The sequence below is a fragment of the Neolamprologus multifasciatus genome, chromosome 20, assembly GCF_963576455.1.
Source record: "Neolamprologus multifasciatus chromosome 20, fNeoMul1.2, whole genome shotgun sequence".
NCBI lineage: Eukaryota > Metazoa > Chordata > Actinopteri > Cichliformes > Cichlidae > Neolamprologus > Neolamprologus multifasciatus.
In genome coordinates, this window is record NC_140458.1 from 20,232,266 (window position 1) to 20,257,938 (window position 25,673).

The 25,673-nt window shown below is 41.3% G+C and overlaps 2 long non-coding RNA genes across 2 annotated transcripts in view; one reads left to right on the forward strand and one right to left on the reverse strand.

Annotated features, from left to right (window-relative positions):
- LOC146494855 (uncharacterized) overlaps nucleotides 1-25,673 on the reverse strand; it is a 328,407-nt gene that overhangs the window by 115,049 nt on the left and 187,685 nt on the right. The window lies entirely within an intron of this gene.
- LOC146494860 (uncharacterized) lies at nucleotides 2,396-24,703 on the forward strand. Its single transcript, XR_014871484.1, has 3 exons — nucleotides 2,396-2,808; nucleotides 3,582-3,664; nucleotides 24,051-24,703. It is a non-coding gene; the product is annotated as an uncharacterized LOC146494860 (long non-coding RNA).

Sequence of the window (25,673 nt, forward strand, 5' to 3'; positions counted from 1 at the left end):
GCAGCTAATAAAACTAATTAGAGCAGTGGGATGCCTTTGAAGGAGGCAGGGCACAAAATGACTAGTTTAAAGGTGTTATTTTCTCTTTTGCTCTGCGCTTTGTCTGATTTTTTCTAAACATTGTTAACATTCCAAATTGTGTATTTATGTGTGTGTGTGTGTGTGTGTGTGTGTGTGTGTGTGTGTGTGTGTGTGCGCGCTTGTGTGCACCCGTGTCTTCAGTCTGCGATCCCAGGACAGATCATACACATACGCACACACACATACAGGCACAGATACACGCTTACTCCCTGGAGCTCCTGAGAAGCGGAGATTGCCTCTTTAAGGTGGAAATCAATATCCTTTCTTTCCCCATCTCTCCTCCCTTTCTCCTGTCCTCTCAATTCCCAGGCCCCCTCATTCGCTCTCTTTCTCTCTCTCCATCTTGCCATGTCTCTTGGCTGCTTCCTTCACAGATACATTTGTCTCCCGTGAGACTCTTTCTTGGATCAGAGACTCACAGAGTGAACACCTCTAACCCTGCTTGTCTATATGTGGGTCCCTTCTCTCTTAATTTTTTAGGGTCCATACATATATAGCACCACCCCATGGTGTCGCCAAATGTGATGCAGTCCCAAGCAGGACTGGGGTTGGGTGCTGTGACTACAGCTTGGTAATTCGGGGAGGGGATGTGTGTGTGTGATAGTTGGTTTCCGGTTTGTCAGTGGAGGGCCCCGTGCATCTTTATTTGGCAGCTCTAAAAATACAGCAGGGAGATTCAGCAGGGCGGTGGTGACAACGGGATGAACATAGGGGACCTCAGGCTTAAGAAGGTTTTTTCTATTGGGCCAGTATTAAAGCTTGTCAACTTTAAAGGGCAAGCCTATAAATACAGTGCATGTACTGACATTAACTCTTTATGAATTACAGCCATTTTTATACATAGTCCCCTATTTTCAGAGACTCAAAAGTAATTGTCCAGTTTAAAAAATTATAAATTTAGTATATTTGTTTTTATACTTGCATGTAAGCCCTTTGTCTCCTCATAGACATTACCAAATACTGCAATTTGTCTGCTGAGATGCTCTTCAAGCTTTATTGCAAGCTTTCAGTCCAGACGTGCACCTCCCGAGAAATGTAACTCAAATATTGTGATTGGCCTTGTTCAGCACCCTTGATTCCTCCTGTGCATTTCTGGCTACTTTTTCACTGCAGTTTTTGAATTTATCATTGACAGAATAACAATCATCAATATAACTACAGGGACATTACGGAAACTGCCAGAATGGACATGAAGAACAAAGGAATGGAAACCTAAGCAAATGTTTGCCTCCAAAAAAAAAAAAAAAATAAGGACCAGAACAAAGAGCGGGGACCCAAGAGGGAAAAAAGTCCCGGCACTGAATTTTTTTTCCGGCTGACACTGTCTGTAACCGCAGGACATGACCACATGGTAATTAAAATGTAACCATACACAAGCATAATTGTGGAAAATGACATTGACCACTAGGTTACGTCATAGGCTCTACAAAGGTTTCCCACTGAAGTCTAAATCAGGCCTAAGTCATAATTGGTGACGACCTTAACCCCAACTCTGTGCTACTTTTTAAAATTGTTCTCCGAGGTTTTGGCAGTCGTTAGATAAACAAAGAAAATTTTTAACTTTCCACATTTTCATAACATGTGGAAAGCTAAATATAACACATTTTTAAAAGTCATTTTTGAGCCTCTTCAGAAGAGTTAAGGTTGGTGTTATAAAGTCAAAGTTGAGGCTGTCACCAATTATGGCTGAATAAATAAAGCTGAAAGTTTGCACTTCAATCATGTCTTGACTGTTTGGATCAAAATGCATTGTTCTATCGTACAGAGAGAAAATTCATAAAAACTGAGAAACTGTCCAAATACTTACAGATTTGACTGCATTTACTTCATATATGCAAATAGTGGAGTGCAGATTTTTAGCAACAAATAGATACAACATGGAGCAAATACCAAAAAAATCCATTACAACATTATATTACCACCAATGCTGGTGGTAATGTAATGATCACTTACAGATGAAACACTGGAGAGGGATGGTAATCTGTAAGTACAGCAGATGATGCATTCTGAGCAGAGGAAGCTATAGGACGGTCACATGACACCGGTGAAAACAAGAGAAGATTGGTGAGTAAATCAAGCTCAGGCCACACTAGTCAAATAGCAGATAGAATGATTAAAAGCGGCTACATCACCACCTCCACTGACCCAACCTTTCTCATCTCCAAGTCTTTCCCTTCTTGTCACTCCTATTCTCCCACCCACCCTCTCTACACAGACACTCCCACCCCACCCCTGACACCTCAAAGCAACACTTGGGAGGCTATTTTTTGCCATGCTTCTCTAAATAAGGCTGTGGATCTTGCCTACACGGGTGGGCTGACAGAGGGGTGTGTGTCTCTGGTTCTTACCTTGGTATAAAAATCGTGGGACAGTGAGGGTTTCCTCTGATTACGCTGCTTTTCCCTCACTCACAGTGTTCTCATTCTAATGTTCTTTCGACTATTTTTGACACCCATATTGAAAAAAAAATCAACGTACAAATCACTGCTCATAAGCGGTATCAGATGACCTTTTATCATTAAAAACTCTTTTTTACTTTACTTTAAGAATTTGATATCTAAGTGTTTTTTTATTTTGTTTTTTTTTTGTTATTGTTTCTTTTTTTGTAGTCATTCCCTCATCTTTTTTTTTTCTGCGGAGGAATTGCCTTTACCAACCTCTGGACGACATATCTGGAAAGTGACTGAGTGGAATATGGGGGCAAAAGGACAAGAAAGACAGAAAAGAGTAAGAAATAATTAAGTTTACTTTTTAAAAGCTCCCCCTTCAACTGCTCTTTTTTATTTTTCTGTTTTTTTCCTCTTCCAAACATTATACCTCTGCATTTCTGCATTTCCTTCTTTCAGTTCTTTTTCCATTCATTTTTGTTTTCCCATTTCCTTTTACTCTACCTTCCTGTCTTTCATTTTCCTGCCTTTTCCTTTCTACCTTCCAAATCCTTCCTTCATTCTTCTCTATTTCATTTTACTCTTTACGTTATTTTCCCTCTTTTCCTTGCCCACTGCCTCTCTTTACTCGCGCTCTTTCGCTTTCCCAACCCCTCCCTCTCCCTGTCCCTCTTCCCGATTTGTCCTTCAGCTCTGTCAGCACTCACTATCTCTCTCCATCTCCTTCTCTGGTAGTCTGATCAGCTGTCTTCCTTCTAACTTTACATGGCCTGGTGTGGTGCGCAAGGACGGGCAGCTGCCGGCTGACGCATTTCACTGCCCAGTCATCACTTCAAAATCGAATCCTCTTACACAAACCTCTATGGTTTTCTTTTATGGCCACTATTTTTACTCTCAATTCTACATGCATGTCTTTTTTTTTATTCTTGGTCTGCCTGTTTTTCCCCTCCTCCTTTTGCATCCAGCAATGAGAGAGAGAGAGATAGACACAAGTCCCATGACCCTCTTCTTCTTTTCTCTCCTCTCCTCTCCTTTCACTCCTTCTTTCCTTCTCCTCCTCCTCCTCCTCCCCTTTTCCTCTCCGCATCCTTAAACTCTCCATCGCTGATTCAGCTCCCAGGGAGGCGAGACTCCGCCTGCAGCGACTGCTTCATTCCGCATGGGCCACCATCCCCATCTGGATCACCTTTACTACGGTAGGTGTTGAAGTGCCTCAGTGTGTGTTTAGAGATTTGTAGTATAAGTGTTTTTAAAATTTTGCTTTCTTTGTTTTCATAGTGCTTACACACTGCATATATTGTGTGTTTCTGTATGTGTACCATTGTTTTGTCCACCTTCTCACAGAGTACAGTATTTAGTTTTGCTATTTTAGTTTTGTTTTTTACCTGCTGGTTTGAAAGAAAAAAATTCCAAATGTGGGTGAGCGAGCTGGAAACAGTCTTCTTATTTATTTGTTGCGCCGCTGTTTTTTTGATTGGTGGTAGCAGGGAAAGTGTTACAACATGCTGCATGTTGGACAGGGTTGAAAGGTCAAGGGTTATCTCTGAGGCTCAACATTCTGGACAGATGAAGCAAGTATTTCACACTCAGTGAAAACTCCTTAGAATGAAAACTGGAAATGGTGGAAATGACACAGTCTCTCTTTATGGAATATGAATTTACACAATGTACATCAAGTTTAAAGTACTTCTTTAAATTTTTTATTTATTGTGCTATTGCCATTGTCTGTTTACTCAGATTGTGAACATGTACATGATACACATGTGAAGTCATTTTTCACATGTGTAACATTTTTTTTCACCAGTTTTTATAAAATTTTCCACTGCATTTTATGCAGCATGTGAGCCACTATATTTCCATATGGCAGCAGCAGAACATAATGCATGGTGTTGAACATGGTGCAGCAAAAGTGAGTTCTATCAGTTGCATCATTGTGTTGGGACGGCCGTCCAAACGGGGCCTCAGCTCTATCTATAGACGGGGCACACACATGTGTCACTCTCCAGAGAGAAGGAGCAAGAGAAGTTTAAAGTAAGAGCAGGGTTCTAAAAGTGTCCTGCATATGCTCCCATCCTTCTCTATCATTCCCCCTACTTCTCTTCCAGTGTCTCTCCTTCTCTCTCTCTGTTGCCGTTGTCCAGGCTAATTTTACCCAGTTAGCAGATACCATGGAGATCAGCAGTAGTCAGCTGTCTGTCAAGTATCCAGAGCACTGACAGGAGGTGGCAAAGTGTCGGGTATCTTTGCCCATCCCTGTAAGAGAGCACTTCCATAGCTTTACGTGCTTTAGCAGACACAGCTGACTGAAGGGAATGTGTCTATCCTCCACTTGGTATGAAAAGGAGCCTGTGTGAAACTGTGTTAGCTTAACCATAGGGACTCTAAATGTTGAGAGGGTACAAGAATGAAGAGGTTTATTTGTTTCAATTTCATTTGCATGTATGAGAAAACATTTTAGTACTTCACCTTGTTCTAAATAAGTCCTGTCTGATGGTACATTCCCAACTATGTATTGTAGTGGAGCAAGGGTGCACATTACATGCTGAGCAGCTCTTGCAATCTGCAGGAACTGGCTACTTCTCCCCAGAGAATTGGAATTCCCGCCAGGAATATTGTGACTATGATGGCAAAGAGGCTAGACAGGTGGCTTAATTCTTCTTAATGTATCTGTGTCTAGAGCTGGATTTGTAGTGTGCATAGCCCCTCTCATTTACCAGCCATAGCTGGTAATTTACAAAACTTTCGTTCCATCCCTGGGAGAGAAAATAGGATAGGAACGAGAGAGGAGAAAAGAAGAAGACGACTGTGATTTATGGAAGAGACTTTTAGTTTAATTACTGGGCGGGCAGGGCTGATGTGTGCAGCCCCCATGGCACTGGTTACACAGTGGTAGGAACACACAAAAGGGCTACTGGGGCGGCTATAGAGAAGATGACATACTAGCTTCTGCATTTGCAGTTGATACACTCAGGCAATTTGTGTGTTCAAAGTGCAGGACAAGACATGAGAGTCAGATTATGTAGCATGGAAAAGCAATATACAATGTGTGAGTGGTTAGGCACAAACACAAGTGGAAAATGTATGCACGTAGAAGCTTTTACAAAATATCCATTTTCCACTTCACTGTGGAAGGACTCTTATATAGGGGAATGTGTCTTTTGTTCCTTGTATGTTAGCAAATAGAATATTGGGGAGAATTTTGTGCTGTGTCAACAGTATGCTTTAATGCACGGTTTCATGGAGATTGTATTAGCTTAAATTGTCCTTCAAGCTGAAAGTTTGACAGAACAAAGACAAAGAGAGACTTCCTGACATTGCAGATTAGCAGAAGCAGTGCATGCCCCGTTTTTCTTTCTTTTCTATTACTAATAGTTTTTTGGTTTTTTTGCATTAGTGTTTTGTGGATGAAGAACATGCTCATTTTATCCTCTAACTTGTCTTATATTAGTTAAATACTTTAATGGGGATCTTGACTGGAAATTAGAGTAAAACCTGAGATCCAAAAACCTACAGTTCTGCAAACAAACACACACACACACACACACTCTCCCAATAACCCTTACACGCTTTCTGCTGCTCCCGCCATAGGTTTTCTTAACGCCTCTCTCAGAGCCTTCATTAGATGTCTGACGTTAGCAATGGTTCAATTCATTAAAAGCGCGACTCAGCCTTTGTGCATTTGCCTATAAATTGGTATTGATCTCTGAGAGGATGGGGAGGGGGGAAGGGAAGGAGATGGGGGATGTGTGTATTTATATGTGTGTACCAGAGGGAGATCGGGTGGTTGGTTGGTTGGTTGGTTGGTTGGCTGGTAGGTTGGTTGGAGTTCGGGGCTGAGGCTAATAGGAGAGGGCAGACAGTGTGTGCCAGCAGGTAGGGTGTATGTGTTTGTGTGTCTGTGATTGTGATTGTGTTTGTGTTTGTGGGAAGGGACTTCAGGTGAATAGGATTCACTGGAGGAACAAGGGCAGTTGAACACACACACATACACACACACAGTCTATGCACACTGATATACATTTACAAATTAACACACGACATATACAGAGATTAATTTAATTCGCTCGGCCTTCTCCCCCTTGGTTTGTCCCCACTTTGACCATGTGCAGCACTACATGTGCCATTCAAACCTCATCATCACCACCACCGTCTGCTCAGCATGGAAGTGTAGCACCGCTATAGTTTGACTGGGAAAGAGGCAGAAGGCTGAGAGAGAGAGCGCATGGGAGCAGGAGAGAAAAAAAGAGAGGGAATGAGAGCACATGCTATATGAGGGGGAGTGGGCAGTCAGGGGGTGACTGCATAGCATGGCAGCCTATAGACTACATGTTTATGTGTGTGTGTGTGACAGAGAGAACGAGAGTGAGAGAGAGGGTAGATGAATGGGAGGTGAGGGAAAAAAAGGGGGGGAATTGCTGTCAGTGGTGGAGGACCGGTGGGACGAGCAGCTGTGCACCGGACTAAAAGTTTTCAGTATGAGGAAGAGGGAGAGATTATAAAGAGAGGATAGGGCGAGAGAGAAAGAGAGAATCAGAGTGAGGATGTTAGAGAGAGAGAGTGAGTGTGTGGCGAAACACACACACACAGACTGCAGAGGCAGCACCTGGGACACAGACTGAGGGAAGAGAGAGCGAAGCACTTCTTCTTCTACTCTCCTTTTCTTCTGTGCTTTCGCTTTATTGTTTCTTCTCTTTGGTGCATCGTCCCAGCTGAAGCGAGAGACGGGGGGGGGGGGGGGGGGGGGGTTTGTATCTGTGTGCCTATGTCTGTGTGTGTGTGTGTGTGTGTGTGTGTGTGTACATGCTGGGGGGCTTCTAGCCAACATCTGCCTGTAGGTAAGTGCAACATCTCCCTTATTTCCCATCATTCTCTAACTCCCACACCTCCTTCACCCCACAGCAGCTGAACCTCTAAGTATGACACTCAAGGTGAATTGCGTGCTGTGTGTGCATGTGTGTGTGTGTTTGAGAAAAATCACTTCATAATGTACAATATTTCAAAGCTCAGCGGTCACATGGTGGGCAGACATAGTGGCTTATTACAAGTGTCTTCTCATAGTGTTTTAAGCGTTGATAGTGACTTGTTGGTGGCAGCTGTAGGTGTTTTCTTTTCAACGAAAAAAAGTGTAAACTAGCTGCATGGATTTCTCCTTTAATTCAAGTTTTAAATCATCTCGGGGTCAGAACAAAGAGCTGGGTCCTTATTCTAATAGGCAGAAAAGTTTGGCATGTTAGCATCAAAAGAACTCTCTCTGTTGGGATGGGAGGAGTGAACCCTGAAGCCTGTGCTACTGGTGGGTGTCATAAATGCATTCAGTGGTCAGCGCAGTTCCTGATTCGACACTTTTTTTCCCCCTCCCCATTGACGAGCGTTTTGGGCTGGCAGCGAGGAGGAGGTGTGAGGCCTGATGCGCCACCAAGGACAGTGGCCTGCTTGGGGGACATACTTCTTTATATGCCCATATGAACAAGAGCAACTATGGAATGTAAAGAAGTATGTATCCCAGGTCGGGAGAAATTGCAGCGCAGCAACCTGAAAGGAACTTTAAACTTAACTGCAAAGCAAATCCACCACGATGAAGAAGATTTTACTTTAGTTCCACATCCTAGCTGTAGATAATCTATCTGCATGCTACATGATCACAGGCAAGGTATGTGAATTTTTTTTTCTGCCCTGATGTGGCCCAATTGAGTCCAGTCAGCTTCTCAATGAGATACATACATTAGTAAAGTGTAGATGCAGCTAAACTCTGGTCGACATTTTCCACATGGCTGTCATAGATTTTCAGATTTGTCTTTCATTCTTTCATTTGGACAAAAGTGGATTTTTTTCCCCACACCCTGTGATGGTGATGAGTTTTTAAGAAGTCCGTTTTGCTTACTTTAAGAATACATTGCGTGAATTTGCTAATGCTACAAAATGACACACAAGTAGACATACCCACACCACAGACAGACAGTGGTTTCCAGTAAATGGTGCAGTGATTAAATGCTTGCTAATGGATAGCATGGGCCTGAGAGGACGGTCAGAAAGAGGAAGAAGAAGAGACTGGCTGCAGGCCTCTCTAACAGATTACTGCGCTTAGACGCCTGCGTGCAGTCACACTGTCTGGATCTGGCTTTGACTTGTTGGCCTACTTGTAGACATTTTAAATCAGAAGTCTAAATTTTTCACCTCTCGTTCAAGTTACTTGGTCTGATTGTTCTGTCAACTTCTTTGCAGTCGGGGAAGTTTATGTCTTATGGCATTTACAAGACAGCTAAGAGAGAGAAAAGTGACAGGAAAAGTGAAAGAAAAAGACTTACGATGAGGCAAACCCACAGTGTGAGCCTGTATGATATCTGTCTCAGGATGCTGAGCCAGCAGGACACGCAGGTCTTTCTGTAATCATTTTTTAGCTCTGATTAAGTATGTATGGAAGGCACAGTATGTCTATGTGTGCTGGAACAATGACTAATCCGGGTGTGGTTTGGGAGCAGGTATAACAATCATGTCAGGTTTTAGTGTATGGATTTTGGCCTACTTTGTATATAAATACTGTATGTGGCCTACATAAGGTTTACCTGTCCCTGTTTAGGTATTATTTGGGCCAGTTTCAGTGCGGTAATTTGGCCCTGGTCAGGTGTACACCCCGGGGTGCTGTGCCTGTGTGGGAGCGACTGGTCTGACAGGGATATGTAGTCGGATTACACTTCCTGCCAATGTGATTTTTTTCAAGGAGAGAAAAAAAGGGGGTGGGTAATAAACGCGAAGAACAGCTTTGTGCCAGGAAGAATTGTTTAACATTACAATACACGCAGTCGTGTGTTTGTTTCAAAGCTAATTAAGCTTCAATATGCGAGACAGTTCTAATCTTAGCAGGTGCAAATGAAGAGGCTCCACACATCACTGGAGAACATATTCATAAAGACCCCCCGCCCAGCGCCCCCAACACACACACACAAAGAAACGTAAAGTATGTGTGCTTGTGAGTAAGTACAAGTGTGTGAGTGTGTTTTTATGTTGGAGGGATTTATTGCAGTGATTTTTAAGAAGCAGCGGGAAAGGTCGTTGTACTGTGGGAGAATTCAAAGATAGAAGGGCACAGTAGTAAGTGTGTGATAGAGGAGATGCGGGTGGGGTGGGGGCTGGTAAAGGAAAAAAAGGGAAACGAGAGAGCAGCGTAGACTGAAGTAGGATCGTGGCGGAGGGAGTTGTGGCGAGTGAGCGTGTGAGATGAGGCGAGGCGAAGGCTGGATTGATGATGGTGTTCAGGGCCTCCTGTGTGTATGTGTGTGTGTGTGTGGGGGGGGGGGGGGGGGTTTGAGGTGGGGCTGGGCGGGTATTGTTCTGTCACTTTGCCTGTGTCAGCAGGTGGAAGCTCTCATCAGGACATTAAATATGCAACAATGCTGACTGCGGCACCGTGCTGAGACAGCCAAAGCTGGACGACTGGGGGGCCCCGCTAAAAGTAAACCAATGCCACCGCTTTGACTCGCTCTGCGCTAGACAGTTATCCATCCATCCACACATACACATACTCACGCATACATAAACACATACAGGCATGCACACACCTTGAGAACTCCAGCTTCTTCTCAGGGCTTCCCCGACCCTCTCTTCCAGCTTTTCTTTGCTGGCTGTTTAGTCCAATGCCAAAGCTGGCTGACTTGCCAGCTTACCGGCTGGCTGGCTGGCTGGCTGGCTGACTTGTTTCCCCATTTGGAGTCCACACAAGGGCAAAGGCAAAGCTTGTAATCCACAGGCCCAGTGAGGGATTAGTGGTAGTTACATACAGATCAGTCATGTGGAACATTGACTGTAGCAACTTACAAAAAAATTGCCTCTGTGAATATGGAATTTAATGCAGAGCCTACAATCCAGCTGACTATACGCATGTGTAAAGAAGTGCTTGATTCACCACTCTCTGTCAGTTGAAGCACAACAGTCAATCAACCAGGGCAAGATTATGTTAAAGGCCAAACCTGCATTTTTTCTGAGTTTATACAGGCATTTGTGCAAAAGCTTTTAGATGTTTAGGATTTTATGCCCTAGGCATAAAGTGATGCAGTTGCATCTTAACACTAAAGACTCACAAGGTCATTGGAGATTAGGGGTAGCATTGGGTTTTAGCCAGATATATTAAACAGAAACAAGAATTTGTTACATTTTAAGTGAAATCTCTTTACATTTCTCTTTAAATTCTATAAAAAGGAGTCAACATTAAATGAACCCCAACCCTAGATTTAATCATCAATGGATTGTAAATTGATGTTTCACCAACCACGCAGACAAGAGTGTCTGTTGAAGGATTAGAGCTCAGAGGATTAATTAATGACCCTTCCTGCTCAAATTTCTCACAAACTAATTAAACACATTTAATTTAAATTCAATTCAAATTGACCAAATTAACTCAGAATTTACAAAGTGATTCACAATCAAAATGAAGACAAAGACTTTGATTTAATTATGAGCAGTATTTCTCCTTAAAAAACAGCTAGAGACCAGATTCATGTGTTTTTTTTCTTTCTTCAGACTGATAAAGCAACACTCGCTGTTAATCTGCTGACTGTGCCTCACTAGATGTTCACCCTCACTGAAACAGCCATTTGTACTGTTAGGTTGATGATTTGTTAGACAATGCCACCAATCTTTTGGGATTTAAAAAAAATTATTAATATACTTATGTTTCTGTCCACCACTAATTGATTCTGATTCTGTTAGTGTAAAGAATGTAAGAGATTAAGTGATATTTCTACCAACTAGTAGGAATGTCTTCTGACACCACAGTAGCCTTATTTATACCACCCATACCATAAATTACCATACCATACCATAAAACACCTGAATGTCCTTCTCAAATATAGCTCATCTTTAGTATCACTACAAGGCATTTGAAATAATTTCCTACAGGAGTAGAATATATTTTAAAGCTTTGCAGCTTTTCACCAGGCTTGTCAGCTCTGCAAAGAACATATTAACATATGCATTGAAAAGTGATAGGTAACGATTGAAACAGCAACTAGTGATTGAAGGCATCAATGGCAACTGATGGGAATTTTTTTGCAGCTTATAGCGTAACCAAATCAGGAGGGTCTGTTTGGTGTATATCCTGTGACTTTACACAGTGCACACCACACAGGGTACATTATTGTATTTCAGAATGTAAAATCTTGTTAATGTGCTGCTGTCTACTTAAACCACATGGGAAACACCATGTGTGTTTTTATTTTGTCAGTGCCCCTATGTGCATTACGATAAGGAAACATGTTTTAAGCAATTACCAACAAGAAAAAACTTGCAGAAGCTAGTTATAATGCTGATGGCTCACTTCAACATTTGGAAAAATGATACATTTGTGAAGTTCCTTTTTCATTTTTATTCTAAAAAAGGTGAAAACATGGTTGCAGGGTTCTGCAGTACACAAGATGCCCGCATCCCTGAATATAACTTGAATTTTAATCAGGGGTGACTTTATGTGGCATCATGAGGTGTGTAGTGATAGAAGAACAAATGGCTCCAAATGAGGCCTTTATATTTTTAATGGTGCCCTAGATAGGTGAGTTTAGTTTCTTAATTTTTAATATGCCTCCTTGCACTGCATTTCTGTGTATCTCAGAAGACAGAAGGAAGTAGAAGACAAGACTGTAGGAGAGAAGATTGTAAAGTCAGCCGTTTGATATTAAGTGTCAGAGTTTATTGCCGGGACTTTTTTCTCTTTTAATCATGTTTATAGTAAGTGTGCTTCGGCAGCAATCTACGGAATATAATAGCGGTAAAGAGTAATGGAAGTTGAAACAGATGCGGTGGAGTGGTAATGTATGTGTCGTTTCGCCCTGATACAAGGACACACACATAGCCTATTATATCCCATTCTATGTTTATGTCTCAAAAGCTAATCTCAGGGGAAATGTACATCTGAAACCCCCTGCAAAGTCATTGCTCACACAATGGGCACATATATAAAACACACACATAGATACCGTCACACATACCGGTCTAAATGAAATGTGGGTATGGCCACATAAACACTCAGAAAGTAGCTCTAGAATGTATATGTAACACCAACAGACCCAGCCACAGTATTGATTCATCTGGCTGTTTATGTTCTGTTTTTTTTAATGTTCACATTACATGGTTGTAATGCACCTTTTCTGAGGGCGGTAGCTCAGTGATTTGTTTCTTTAGCTGTAGAAGCTTTTTTTATCTGTAGCATCAGCAATAGGCTTCAGCCAAAGTTTGCAGTTTTCCAGTATATATAAATACATATGTGTGTGTGACTTATATTCATTGAATGAATGAAAAATGACTGAAGGATAAATATGCTAATTGGAGGGTGTTTTTTTTCTTTCCACTTATTTATTTATTTATTTTTAACTTAATATTCCACTTGTCTGGATGGTAGATTGTTTGAGATTTGTGCCACTACAAGCAGCTGTAACCAATCTATATTTTGCTAGGCTAGGCTAAGTATTATTTGACAACTAGTATAGCTTACTTTGTGGTACAGGTAATCTGAAAGTTTGTACTTCAGTTTTGATGAATGAAATTGTGGTATTTTATCACTTTTTTACTTAGCACTAATTAGTAGATATGGATTTCTTTGCTTTGACTCCATGCAATTTATAGTTATAGTTTGCTAACCAAACAAGCTAGCATTAGTGCATAACTTAGTGCTCATGCTTCTAGGTCCTAAACCTAGCATGTTGTAAACAAAATACTGATGCTGAGGCTTAAAAAATATTGAATCCAAAACCAAAAGTTTGTTTTTTTTAAAAAAGGTTTATATGTATAATCTTTGGTTTAAGTATGCAGAGCTTAAAAAATATATAAAAACTCAAATAAGTGTACCTATATGAGTAGTGATGTCTCTTTTTGGCCTATAAAAGTTATTTTGGTCTTAGCCATTACAGGAGTCTTGTACAGATGCAGAAAGAGCTTTTTGGTGATGGAACATGTGTTGTACAGTACGTATGCCTCTGGAATTATAAGAGACAATTTACAACCGATGAAAGAAAGAAGATAAGGCCTTGATAATAAACGGCTTCAAACATCTAATGAATTTCTCATAATTATGGGCCTTAAAAGTCAATTAGTTAATTGGCCCAGCGGTTTAATGTTAGAATGATGGTGCATTAGTTCAAAGGAAACCTCACAATCAATGAAGAAAACACAGCACAATCAGAAAGCAAATTACTATTTATCATTTAGCAATTAAGCCATACGTTCTCTTTGAGTGTGTCAGAGCCAAAAAAGATTCACCCTGCCCCGAGCGTGCGCGCGCACACACACACACACACACACACACACACACAGTGTGGCTCCAAAAAGCAGATCAGTCGCTTAGGCCGGGACAGAGATCAATGTTGAGGTAATTTGTTTCGATCAATTAAACAGACATCTGCTTGAATTAGACTCCAATAGACTGCAAAAGACCCAACCCCTTCCTATCCTTGTGAGTGTGCTGCACTGCAAAAATAGTAAGTTCACATTAAAGCACTAAAAGCTGAAGAATTTAACATTCCAGCAGTGCATAATTGATAGTAGTAGTTATGGGACATAAGCGGGGTTTATAATCTGTAGTGCCTTTCTTCTAGTATCTGCTGAACGCTCTTAAGATGCAATGCAGAGAGGAAAAGGCAAAACTTTACATGTAGATTGAGCAATGCTACGGGCAACTTTTGCTCATGTTTACTGTGCAGGAGGTAGAGATGGGTGGGTAGGGGTGTTTGTAAAAGACAATTGCATTAACCCGAGTCTAATTTAATGGCTCCCAGTAGTATTCTCTTTACATCAAGCGATGCTGCTGACATCACAGCCTGTCTGATGCCCGTTACTGCACAATATGATGAGAGGGGGTCTGCTCCCTTCAAATGAACACGCAGGATAATTGTTATGCAGTGAAGCTGTGAAGCAGAGGAAGTAATTAAAGGAACAAGGGCACTGTGGTGGTGCTGGTGGTGGACCACATCCCCCTCCTCTGCGTCCCCTCTGCTACTGTTTCTCTCTGCTCGCTGGAGATTACACACATATTTTCACATGCGAGGTCCCCTTATATTGACACCCCTCCTCCCCATTATTACCGCTAGGGTTTACAGTTATCCTGATATTCTAATTACACTCTGTCTGCGTTTATAAGGTCATAACATTTACAATTTTACGACACAATAGTTGTCCGTTGACCAAAAAATTAGAAAAAGGCATTTCCTCACTTTAATTGTTTCTTTTGTTGCTATCACTTGTCCCAGAATAAACACTTTTTTTTCTTTAATTATTTCAAAATACATTTGGGTTATTGAACGGACAGCTCCAGTGTCTTTTGTAATGCAACTCCTGCTTGAGGGCACTACCATCCATGTCCCGCAGTATTTCAAAACTATATTGCCTGGAGAGGCATCTCAGGGAGTATAAAGTAGAGTTTCACTGATGATTCTCATAAGGTATATCTCAGAATATAATGCATTCCTGGGCACATTGTTATTTTGATTACTGGTTATGAGAATAGTGAAGGAAGACTGTGGGAAAGAATGGTTTTATGTACTTTAGATTCATTTTTAGAGGAATTCTCATGAAGAAGGACAGGAGGAACTGTTATAGTTCTTAAAACCTGTATAAAATATTTATGAATATGTATCAATCTATTAGAGCTCCTTGGGGCAACAGTTGTTTTGATTTTGGTGCTATGTGCTGTACAATTCAAATTAAAACTGAATTGAAATTAAAGCTAAAGTAAAAAAAAAAAAAAGAGAGACTGCTGTAGTTTGTGCTGGTAATGTGGTGTAGACTTCCATCATGAAGTCTAGTTAACTTTTTAATGTTTTAATCATATTGTCAAGAACATGAATTATTTTCAGTTATATTGATAGTTAGCAATATTGGCAATGTCAGGGCACATTATGAGTAAGCTTAAATCAGTATTAGAGATCCCGCCTTCTTCTTTGTATATCTCCTACAAACAATAACTTGGTAACGGTGGGGCAGAAGAACGGCCTTCTAACAGGAAGACCTTTCTTGAACCATGCAGGGGCAACCCTCAAATACAACTGATCTCAGGGTGAGTGGAAAGAGAAGACATGAAAGAATACAATAAATTTAACCTTTTGGCTCTTATCCAGTCAAGAGCACAAACATTTTGCATAGACCTTCATTGTCTCCAGAGAAGGAATCTTGTCTAGTCTGCACATGCCCTCTAGTGCAACTATGAGTTTTGATATTGGTGGTTTGTAGATGTTTGAAACAGACTGGTAATTGAAATCGTAATTTTGACCAAATTTAGGAGTAATTACATTACTTATTGAATAAATTGGTGCCTGCATGTCTGGTGTCTTAGCGTCAATGATCTACATTAAGTGCAGTAGTTACCCATGCTATTTCTATGTGCATACAGCACGTCTTCTGTCTCAGTGGGGTCTCATGCATCCTTCTCCCTTCAGTCTACCAGAGGAGGAGTGTAATTGGGAGCAATGTGCTGGAGTGCAGAGTGTCAGGGAGTCAGCAAGCCAGCCTGCCACAGCCAGTGATACAGGACGATAGAAGAGGAAGATTAGTGGAGCAGCCTGCAAGGCAGCAAAAGCAGTGAGTCAGCTTTGGACTGTCAGCTGGTAAAATGACCATGTCAGTCAGGGAGTCTGTCAGTCAAGCAAGCAGAGCGCAGAGTCTGGCCTCTCTTCCCTCCTGTAAGTACACATACATCTAAAAGGAGGAGAGTGCGGCGTCGGGACAAGGCTAGTTAGCATTCCCCTGTCATCACCTCACTGCTCAGAACTTCTGTTATTGAAGAGGAAGGAAAAAAGAGCAAGGTAGGGGACAGAAAAGAGCAAGGAAGAAGGCAGTTGTGGTTTCACGAAGGCTACGTTAGAGCCCCAGGAAGGGGTTCAAGACTAACGAGAAAGCCAAGGAACAAATGATCAATAAACAAAGGAAGAGAAGAAACAAAAGAAGAAGAGAAGAATTGTAAAGAACATGAATTACAAAGAGAAAGAGCCAGTCGCAGAAAGTAAATCTCCCAAACCAATAAAGAGTTATGCGTTGTGATCTGTTCCAACGATCGTTGTGTGCTTTGAGATAATTGCTTCCATTTTGTTGCACAGAGACTATTACAGTATATGATAGCTGGATTACCATCTGTAACAGTGGGCTTTACACACCAGAAGTAGTGCTGTATCAGCAGCAGGGCTACAGTAGAAACTATAGGTTTAGTGAACAGCATGAGTGGGTTGTGTATTAGCCTGGGGCTATTGTAGCAGTTATGGTCTCTTTTCAACAGAGTTGAAAAGAGTGAAAACATTTTTTTCCTGTCGGATCTGGGGGCATCAGCACGGCACCTCAATGGGATGAGATCTCATTGTGGATTTGAAAAGAACAAGTTGAGTGACTCTCTAAAATGATCCTGGTGATTGAAGTGATATTCTGTTTCTAAAATCAGAACAGATAGTCGTCGAGTCCAACTGTTTTTGCTCGAGGCCTTACGTGGGCCTTTTAACAGGCAGAGACCTCCTGCAGAACCAAGATCAGGAAGGAGCAGCTATCTATCATGCCTGCTTGGCCAGTAAAGGAAAAACAAGACCAGACTAGCCCTCTAATCAGCAAGTCTTCATCAGCTGATTATTTAAGACCTTGTATGTGAGGAGCAGGATTTTGAATTCAATTCTGGATTTAACAGGAGAAATCTGCTCTCTCTTTCTAGTCCCTGTCAGTACTCTTGCTGCAGCATTTTGGATTAGCTGAAGACTTTTCAGCGAGTTTTTAGGATTTCCTGATAATAATGAATTACAGTAGTCCAGCCTGGAAGTAATGAATGCATGAGCTAGTTTTTCAGCATCACTCTGAGACAGGATATTTGTAATTTTAGAGATGTTGCGCAAATGGAAGAAAGCAGTCTTACATCTTTGTTTAATATGTGCGTTGAAGGACATATCCTGGTCAAAAATGACTCGAAGGTTCCTCACAGCGTTACTGGAGGTAAGTGGAGTAAAGAGCACAGTTGTTTTATGTAAACGTAGTGGAGATTAAAGCAGCACAGATTTGTTCCCTTAAACTTTCTTACAGTCTCTATTAGAGTCGGACCAACATTGACATTTATTTAGAGTCCTGTTTTCTTCCACATGATTGTGATCCACACCACTGCCTCCTTCAGTGCACTTTGTTACTCTGTGGCGTCAGTGCCGTGACGTATTTGCCATTGCAATAATATATGTGAAGGACATCATTTATGCATTTATGTTTTTCTGTGACACCAGAGACTTGTGATTAACACTGTAGTTTGACGCCCTATAATGAGAACCTATCTGTAGTTTATGCACTGTATCGTTGCTGAACAGGTTGCTTTTCATTTTTTCTTTATCGTTTTTACTGTTAAGTGGAAAGAATGAATGATGATAGTAAGAATAAACCTAAGCAGTAAAACTGTAAACTGCAAAATCAAATGTCAAAGAAGATCTTTTAGTTAAAAGGAACCGTACAGTTGGAGAGTCAACCTTGTTGAGTCGCTCAATATGAGCAGCCCCTTTTCACATACCTGTGTAGTCCTTATTCATATACTGACACTGATTAGCCCTGCTTTAAATGATGCAGAAGGCTCAAACTTGTAGTTTACTTATGTTCATAATTTAACATGATAGCCAAATTATTCATCTATGACCAACCAATGATTAGAAGACCAATAAAATGTATCAATAGCATGATACATTGTAACTTTCTTTATTCCCACTATGTTGCCTGTAAGTGAAAACCTTATCACTTTAGTTACACCTACCCATCCCGACACACGCCTTCACAGAAACAACCAAGACACTCATCTGCCGCTGATTGTAATCTAGATGGCTCTAACTAGCTCAGGCCCTCTTTTAGTTCCTTTTGTCCCACGTTAAAACAAGGACACTGTTATGAAGCCTCTCCGTCTCTGTGAGCTTTTCAAGCTTTAAAAGAGTGGGTGTCCCACTGTCTGGCAATAGAAAAGAACACGTCAGCCGGGGCTATCTTTACACCCGAGCGCCCATTCTGACTTTAACTGCATTGGATTTTTTGTTTCACAACAGAGTGTATATCAAGCACGCCTTTGTGGCCCTGCCGCAGCCTGTAATGCATGACTAAAACACCTAAGTGGCAGCGGTGGTTCGTTAAGAAAGGGGGTGGGGTGGGGGGGAGTGGGGAGAGGTACAAGGAATGGGGGTGGGGAGGGGCAGGTTGGAGCGTGCTCAGAGTGACAATCAGCCTGCATAGGAAGAGAGAGAGAGAGAGAGAGAGAGAGAGAGAGAGAGAAGAGAGGGGGAGAAAGAAAGGTGAAGACAGAAGGCAGGTCTGCTGCGGTTTGGCAGCCACTGCATATGGATCATGACATCATTCTCCGAACCGGATGACGTCTTCTCCCCTTTAATGTCGTTCAAAGAGTTCTTTTAAAAATCAAAAACCTGCTCATTAAATTGTTTTAATTTAACTTCTGGAGCACTCCTCGTTCTCCTTATCTGATCTCCTTTTCCTTGAGAAACAGGAGCTTTTCTCTTCATTACTGTCTATCAGAGCCATTTATCTCCTCTGCTTTCCCAAGAAGTTTACTGACAGCCCAGTATGCAGGAATTCTTTATATCTTTACGTTAGTTTATGAGCGTGTAGTTACAGATATTGGCTGTCTCCAGCATATTTAGACACCAATTCCATTTAAGTTTTGAAGCTACATCTCAGCATTTTCTATCGCATAAAATCACACACAGCTACATTGGCAGGAATAAGAGCTTTCCTGTGCTTTTTTTTAATGTGTGTGTGTTTTAATCTCATTACAGTTATTGATGGCATGCTGCTATAGTGTGGATGGGTCCAAAGGGCAGTAAAACTGTAGTAGACTCACATGTGTGCTATGTGAGGAGATCCAAATAGGGCTCCAACTTTCAGAATATATATTTGGTGAAATTACCAAATAAAATGGCTCATTAAGGACACTTACTGTCTCAACCTTTGCTCTTAAATTTGCATTATATAACTTTTTTCATTTATCAAAGTCTTGTACTTGTAAATTGACTATAATGTAACTTTAAAAATAGACGTTCTTGCCTTTAAGAGTGAGGAGTTAATATTACCATTTTTAAAAACCATGGCCCGATTATTTACAGCCAACTGACAAACCATATCTCACCTGCTAACATTGTCACTAGCAAAGTCATACATGAGAAGAAATGCTACTTCACCAGAAAATATTAGCCACAATGCTAACTTATATGCAGGGTCAAACTGTATGAATTTTGTCTTAAACATGCAATGGCACAAAGCCAAACACATGCATAACTAACATTTGTTGTTGTGAGGGCAGAATAGCTAGTGTCATGTCTAAGTGTGTTTGTTGTCATTATGCTAATATTCATAATATATAGATAATATATCTTTGACATATAGCATAGCAATATAAAAGTGCAGGACAGTCTAATGTTTGTCTCATCACTGTTTTAACCTTGGCTAGCTCATGGCTAGCCCATGCAGTCTGCATCCAAACTGCATGATGGCAAAAGTTTGTGTAGAGCTCCTTAAATGAAAAGTATTTCACTCCTGCCAAGTCTGAAAACTGACAAAGTCCTCGAAGAGAGGGTTTATTAAGGAAACAGGCTTTAGTCCTATTTGTAAAAAAGCAAATTAAAGTGCTGAAAACAGTCAAATCCTGTTCAAATGTTGTGGTGATCAACAAAGAAAGGCATGGGAGGGCCAAAGCGTGAGGATATAATTAAATATATCATCTAAATAGGTATTGATCGTCTTAAGGGTGTTGCCGTTAGATTAAAAGGTTAAGGAATAAAGCGACTTTGAGGATTAAATCATTGTGAGGTAAAATCAAAAGCAGCAGAAGATAAACACTGCAATAATTACAAAGTATGAGTGCTGCATACACGCTTAATGAAAAAGACATTAAAGATCCCAAGCTAAGATACATTTAATGGCCACAAGCAAACCCGATCATGGTATTTTATCCACTGCAAAGAGAGGTGAGTTTGGAAGACACAAAGGTCTACCAATTGCCCTCACTGTTTATGTCAACGTTGCTCCACAATTTGAACTACAGTATTGAGATAGAATCATCAAAGGCCGTAGCAACCCTGAGACGGTTGATAAAGAAAGAGTTGCGGTGCGACACCTGAGGCAAGCAGTCGCCACAAGGTCAGGAAACTTTTATTTTTTTAATCCAATAGACGTGTTTTATCTTCAGGGAGAGAGCGAGGAACCAGCTGAGCAGAGGGTAACGGGCCCTGTTACACTCCTGCCTCCCCCTCTGATCAACCAATCAGGCGTGGGAAAAGTGCTGAGTCAGCCGCTGGGTGCTGCTCACGTCCGAATGCTGCGGAGGAGGGGTCGGTGGTAGAAGAAGAGCCAGCCAGGCAGCCAGGCGGTGTCTGCAGTGGACTGCAGCAGCATTAGCACTGTTAACCTCGTGGCACAGGTCCTTTGATTTTGAAGAGGTGCTGACCCACCAGCCCCCAAGTCTTTAAAGGCTGGTGTCTGCGATGGACTTTTATTTTACATCACATCTCCCATAGAAATTAGGTTTAATTGAAATGTCTAAGCTTAGTTTGATGATATACGTCCCACTTTTCCCTCTGCCTCTAGTCACTAGGTAATTAGAGGGAATTAATACAGCCAGCCACAGAAGATAAAGTTTACAGCCTGACCACAGGTCAACTTGTTTCATTACTATGGTGCGCCTTGCATTAAGCTAATTACCAGCTGGCAAACATCTTCATCAGACATGCACACAGACCTTCATTAGGATGCTTTGTATAAATCTGCTTCATTTAAATGCAGCATTACAGAAGATTATTGTGGTTTTAAGTGGATTTTAATGGCTATTTTGCAACAGTGGCCCTCAGAACCATCAGGGGTTTCACACTGATGTGACAGGAAGTGATGGTCTGACAGGTTTCCTGGCCTTGCCCTCCCACAGTATTGGCGCTTGATGGAGAACCAAGGTCTGGCAGTCAGTCAGCTAGACACCGAAAAAGCAGTAGGACACTGATAGGCAGAACGCATGACATGGTCAGCGAGAGAAGAGACCGATAGAGTGAGGGGAGTGGCTGCGTATGGCAGGTTGTATTAGTGCAGCCCCCAGTGTCAGGCCATACATCTGAAATGAAAAGAGTGACAGAGTCCACAGCGGGACTGGTTTCAAAGTGTCACTCCTCCTGCTGGGGCCTTACTTAGCTGTGGGCAGGCAGCTGCTACGTAACACTACCTGTACTGTGTGAGCCTCCCCAGGGACGCCGTGCACCCCCACTGACCTTCCCACTATGACTCCCTAACTGTCTTTACCGCTCCGTCTCTCCCTTGCTCCTCTGCAGGCGTCCAGCTGTCCCTAACCCTCAACTCCTCCTCCCCTCTGTCTCCAATATAAGGGCAGGAATGCAGCAGACAGCACGGTCCCAGAATAGAAAAATAGCCAGCCTATCTCCAACCATGCAGTCAGCCTCATAGAGGGCACCTACAGTAGCAGCAAGCAAGAATGCTCACACACACACTAAGCACTCCGACCCACATATATAAAGTCCACTTCGCTGAGCTCCTGAACTGCTAAACTTATGAATGCTTAACACCTTTACTTATTGTAGTTGTGATCTTGACAGAGCTGTCTTACAGTTTAATGTTGAAAGAGCACTCACCGGTGAAGCCTTCAGCAGGCATCTGAGCGAGGTTAATGATAAAACGCTCTGTTTATAATGATTCTGTTTGATGTCAGATCTGAGTGGAGGTGTGTGGGGTGAAGGAGGGTTGCCTGTTTGATGAGTGTGTGGGCCACAGATTGCAAGAATAAAGCACAGGCAGGAATTCTCTCCTCAATCTACTGAAAATCCTGCTATGAAAAGGATTCAGTGTGCAGCGCTTTCTCCTCTGAAGTTGATAGTTGTGCTTGACCACACAGAGAAGCTTGCCGGGTAGTACTCTGCCTCACCATCCATCCTGTGTGAACATACTACACAGGCACAGTTCACACTTGCAACACCAGGATCAAATATAGACATGAGAATCAACACAGGATACTCTGTTGGAAGCACAGAGTACGCACACACGTGCACACTGCAGTGCTGCATGTTGCAGAGGTAGAGCAACTGCAGCTCGAGGACAGGTAGAGAATTCAGGCCATGCAGGCTTGTCCTCTCCTCTGTGTGCTACTTCCAGCTTTCTTCCTCCTGTCATTCTCCCTTCTCTCTTCCCCCTCTTTTTTCCTCCTCAGGATATGTCCTCCTCATCAATTTGCCGTTCTCATGGGTTGCAAGTTTATAAAATAGATGGAAGGAGAGAGAAAGAAATACTGGACGGACCCTGTCTTTACATGCGCAGCTAGCATTTACACTTTTTTTATGCGATTTGTGTTAGGTTGTTGTATTTGTTATCTTGACAGATTTGATACAGAACTAATTGTTCACAGTTACATGTGTCATTTTTAAGTGCTAAATCTCAGTAGAGCTACACACAGCAGGCTGTGGCTGCTGGACAACATTTTTTTTTTATTCAATTGGCGCAAACAGTGAATTTCTTCAGCTGTGGATTTACCCATATTTATTGTTCCAGTATGGCATTGGTGGGACTGAGTTAGAAAGCTCCATTTGCAGATTAGTGTGGTCTGTTCCAGCCAGTTTGTATCTGATGCTACCAATGCACATATGGTACGCATCTTTTCACATTAGAGTTCAAAACAAAACTTTACTTTAATAATTTTCAGTACGAGCCATCCTTTCCCATGTCCACTTATGTATCGGATCCTTTGTTAATATAAAAACAGTCTTTAGCAGGTTTGTCATTTCAGTTAAGCCATTGATTATCATATAAGATCAGTCAATTATGAAAAAGTACAGTCCAAACACAACATATATCAATACGTTTCTAGGGCCATGAGTCTGCTTAAAAAGTTTATTTTCTAATGATTAAATGATTAGCTAGGCTAATTGAACCAGGAAATGAGTGAGTTGTTCCAAAGACGAGCAGAGCCATGCAGCAAGACTGCTGAGTACATCATCTTTGTGCCACCACACTGAACAGGCCCAACTATGGGCCAGAACTTAGTGCATAGACGTGAGAACAGTAACGGCTGGTGAGGAGAGACTGGGTGAAATGGAAAGAGGAGGAGATGTTCCATGTGTAAGGCTAGAGGTCAATGTGAGTTAATTTTCCTGCTGTCCTATCCACTGGCTTCATTAGCAGTATTGGCAGTTAGGTGATGAATTCATTGTTTTTTCAAGTTTGTCTGCAACCATTGTTTATATGTGCTCCTCTCTTATCTCTCAGGGCCCCACTTTCTGTTTTTCTCATCTCTTTTTCATCACCCGACCTACCTGCTATTCCCCTTTCTCTGTCTTACCTTCTGGCTCACTCACTCTCTTCTGTTCTTCATCTTTTTCCCTTGGTCTTTTGCAATCCATACCTTTTTTGTATCATCTGGCTTCTTCTAAGCAGTAACATGCACTCTTTTAAGGGCAACATTTTTTTCTAGCAATCAATGCCTGTTTGCTGATGCATTGTGCTGTTTGGTTTGTTGCAGCTTGTACAATTTTTTTATTAGTGCTTATTGACGACACGTGGGTGTGAACAGCGTCATTTCTTATCATTTCCTTTCTCTGGCTTTGTCTCTTGCAGGCATCTTCACTTCTTCCTGTCACCTCTTCTGGACCAGATTGTACCCTAAAATGCTTTGCTAAAGCTGGTAAAATGGAACCAAATCAACTGTTCAATGGATTTGGTCCCCTTCAACCAGCTGTAGCTGTGCATTGATCACCCCAATCCACATTCAGAGTGACAAGAAAAAAAAACCCTGAAAGACTGAAAAACTGGAGTTAATTAATCAGAAAACAGCTTCTAAATCTAAAACTGAGGTTAGATTTGCTTCTTTATTGGACTAAGATACAAAGCCATTCATGGATAATACACATGATGCACCAGTTACTGCTTGGATTTATCTCAATCATTCAGTTTGCCCAAAAGACACTCAAGTAATTTGCTTAATCTGAGTAAAACAAGGCAGGTAAGTAATTATAGATACTACATCTTGTCAAATTTGTACTTTTTGATGTGCGCTGCTGTAATTGCATTGTCCTTTGGAGACTTACTTTATTGTTCTTTCCAGATTTGTCAAAATGTGTGCTTCTTCTAAAGGGTGGCATTGTTGAAAACTTTGAGAAAAGATGCTGTATACGAAAAGTACTGGTGGAAATACATGCATGTACAGATGTGTCAATGACACCAAAGCAAATGTCTAATCAATAAAGCCTAATCCTAGTGTTTATGTGAAATGCCAAAGTGGTCTCTTCTTTCAACGTGTGGACTTACCAGGGAGAGCAGTAAAATGTGTTGTGCTAAGGCTGGAACTAAACGGATATATATATATATATATATATATATATATATATATATATATATACGCACAAATACACTGGGCTAAAAAATTTGGGTCAGAATAACACTGACACAGTATTGGTATAACTGCTTAGTACCAGTTATCAAATGTTAGTGTGGGCTTTATATGCTGAATGTCATCTTACACCTGCTCTGATTGGGTTGGATGTCCCATCTGAGCAACACTCAAAGGAAAACTATGTTTTCTGAAGAACTCCAGTGATTAGACCTGATCCAAAATAGATCCCAAACAGAATAAGGTTAAAGTTAGACCTATACAAAAATCCTAACCCCATGCTTTGGAGAAAGATAACATTTAAGATGACATTTAGAAAAAAAAGCACCTCAAAAATTTTTTTTCACACACCAAAGATTAGATTTTCTGTAGTAGCAATAATAATAATAAATAACAATATAGGAAGTGATGCACCTGGACGTGCTTACATACTTCAAGTTAATATTAAGTTAATATTGATTACTTTGAGTCCTTGTAACAACCTTTAATCACGATTTAATCACGAAAGACACGTCAGTCCATTATGTCCATTTCACTCTGTCTCTCCAAAGCGTGAAATGAAAACTCATGCAGAAGTTGCAGTACCAGCATTGGGGAGAAGATATATTTCCAATAAGCCTAAGAAATTGCTAGTGACCAAAGAAGCTATGAAGTAAATTCCAGGGTACTATTATGCCAGAAAGGATTAACCTAGGTGGCTGATGTGTATTTTCATTTAAATGTGTTAGCAATATGTGTTTAAACGCCTTCCAATGATTGGTTGAAAAATAAAATACCTCCCTCTGCTGGTAGTGCAATGTAGTGCAACTTCTGCAAGCATCGCCAAAGCGTGAAATGCACGTGTCTATAAC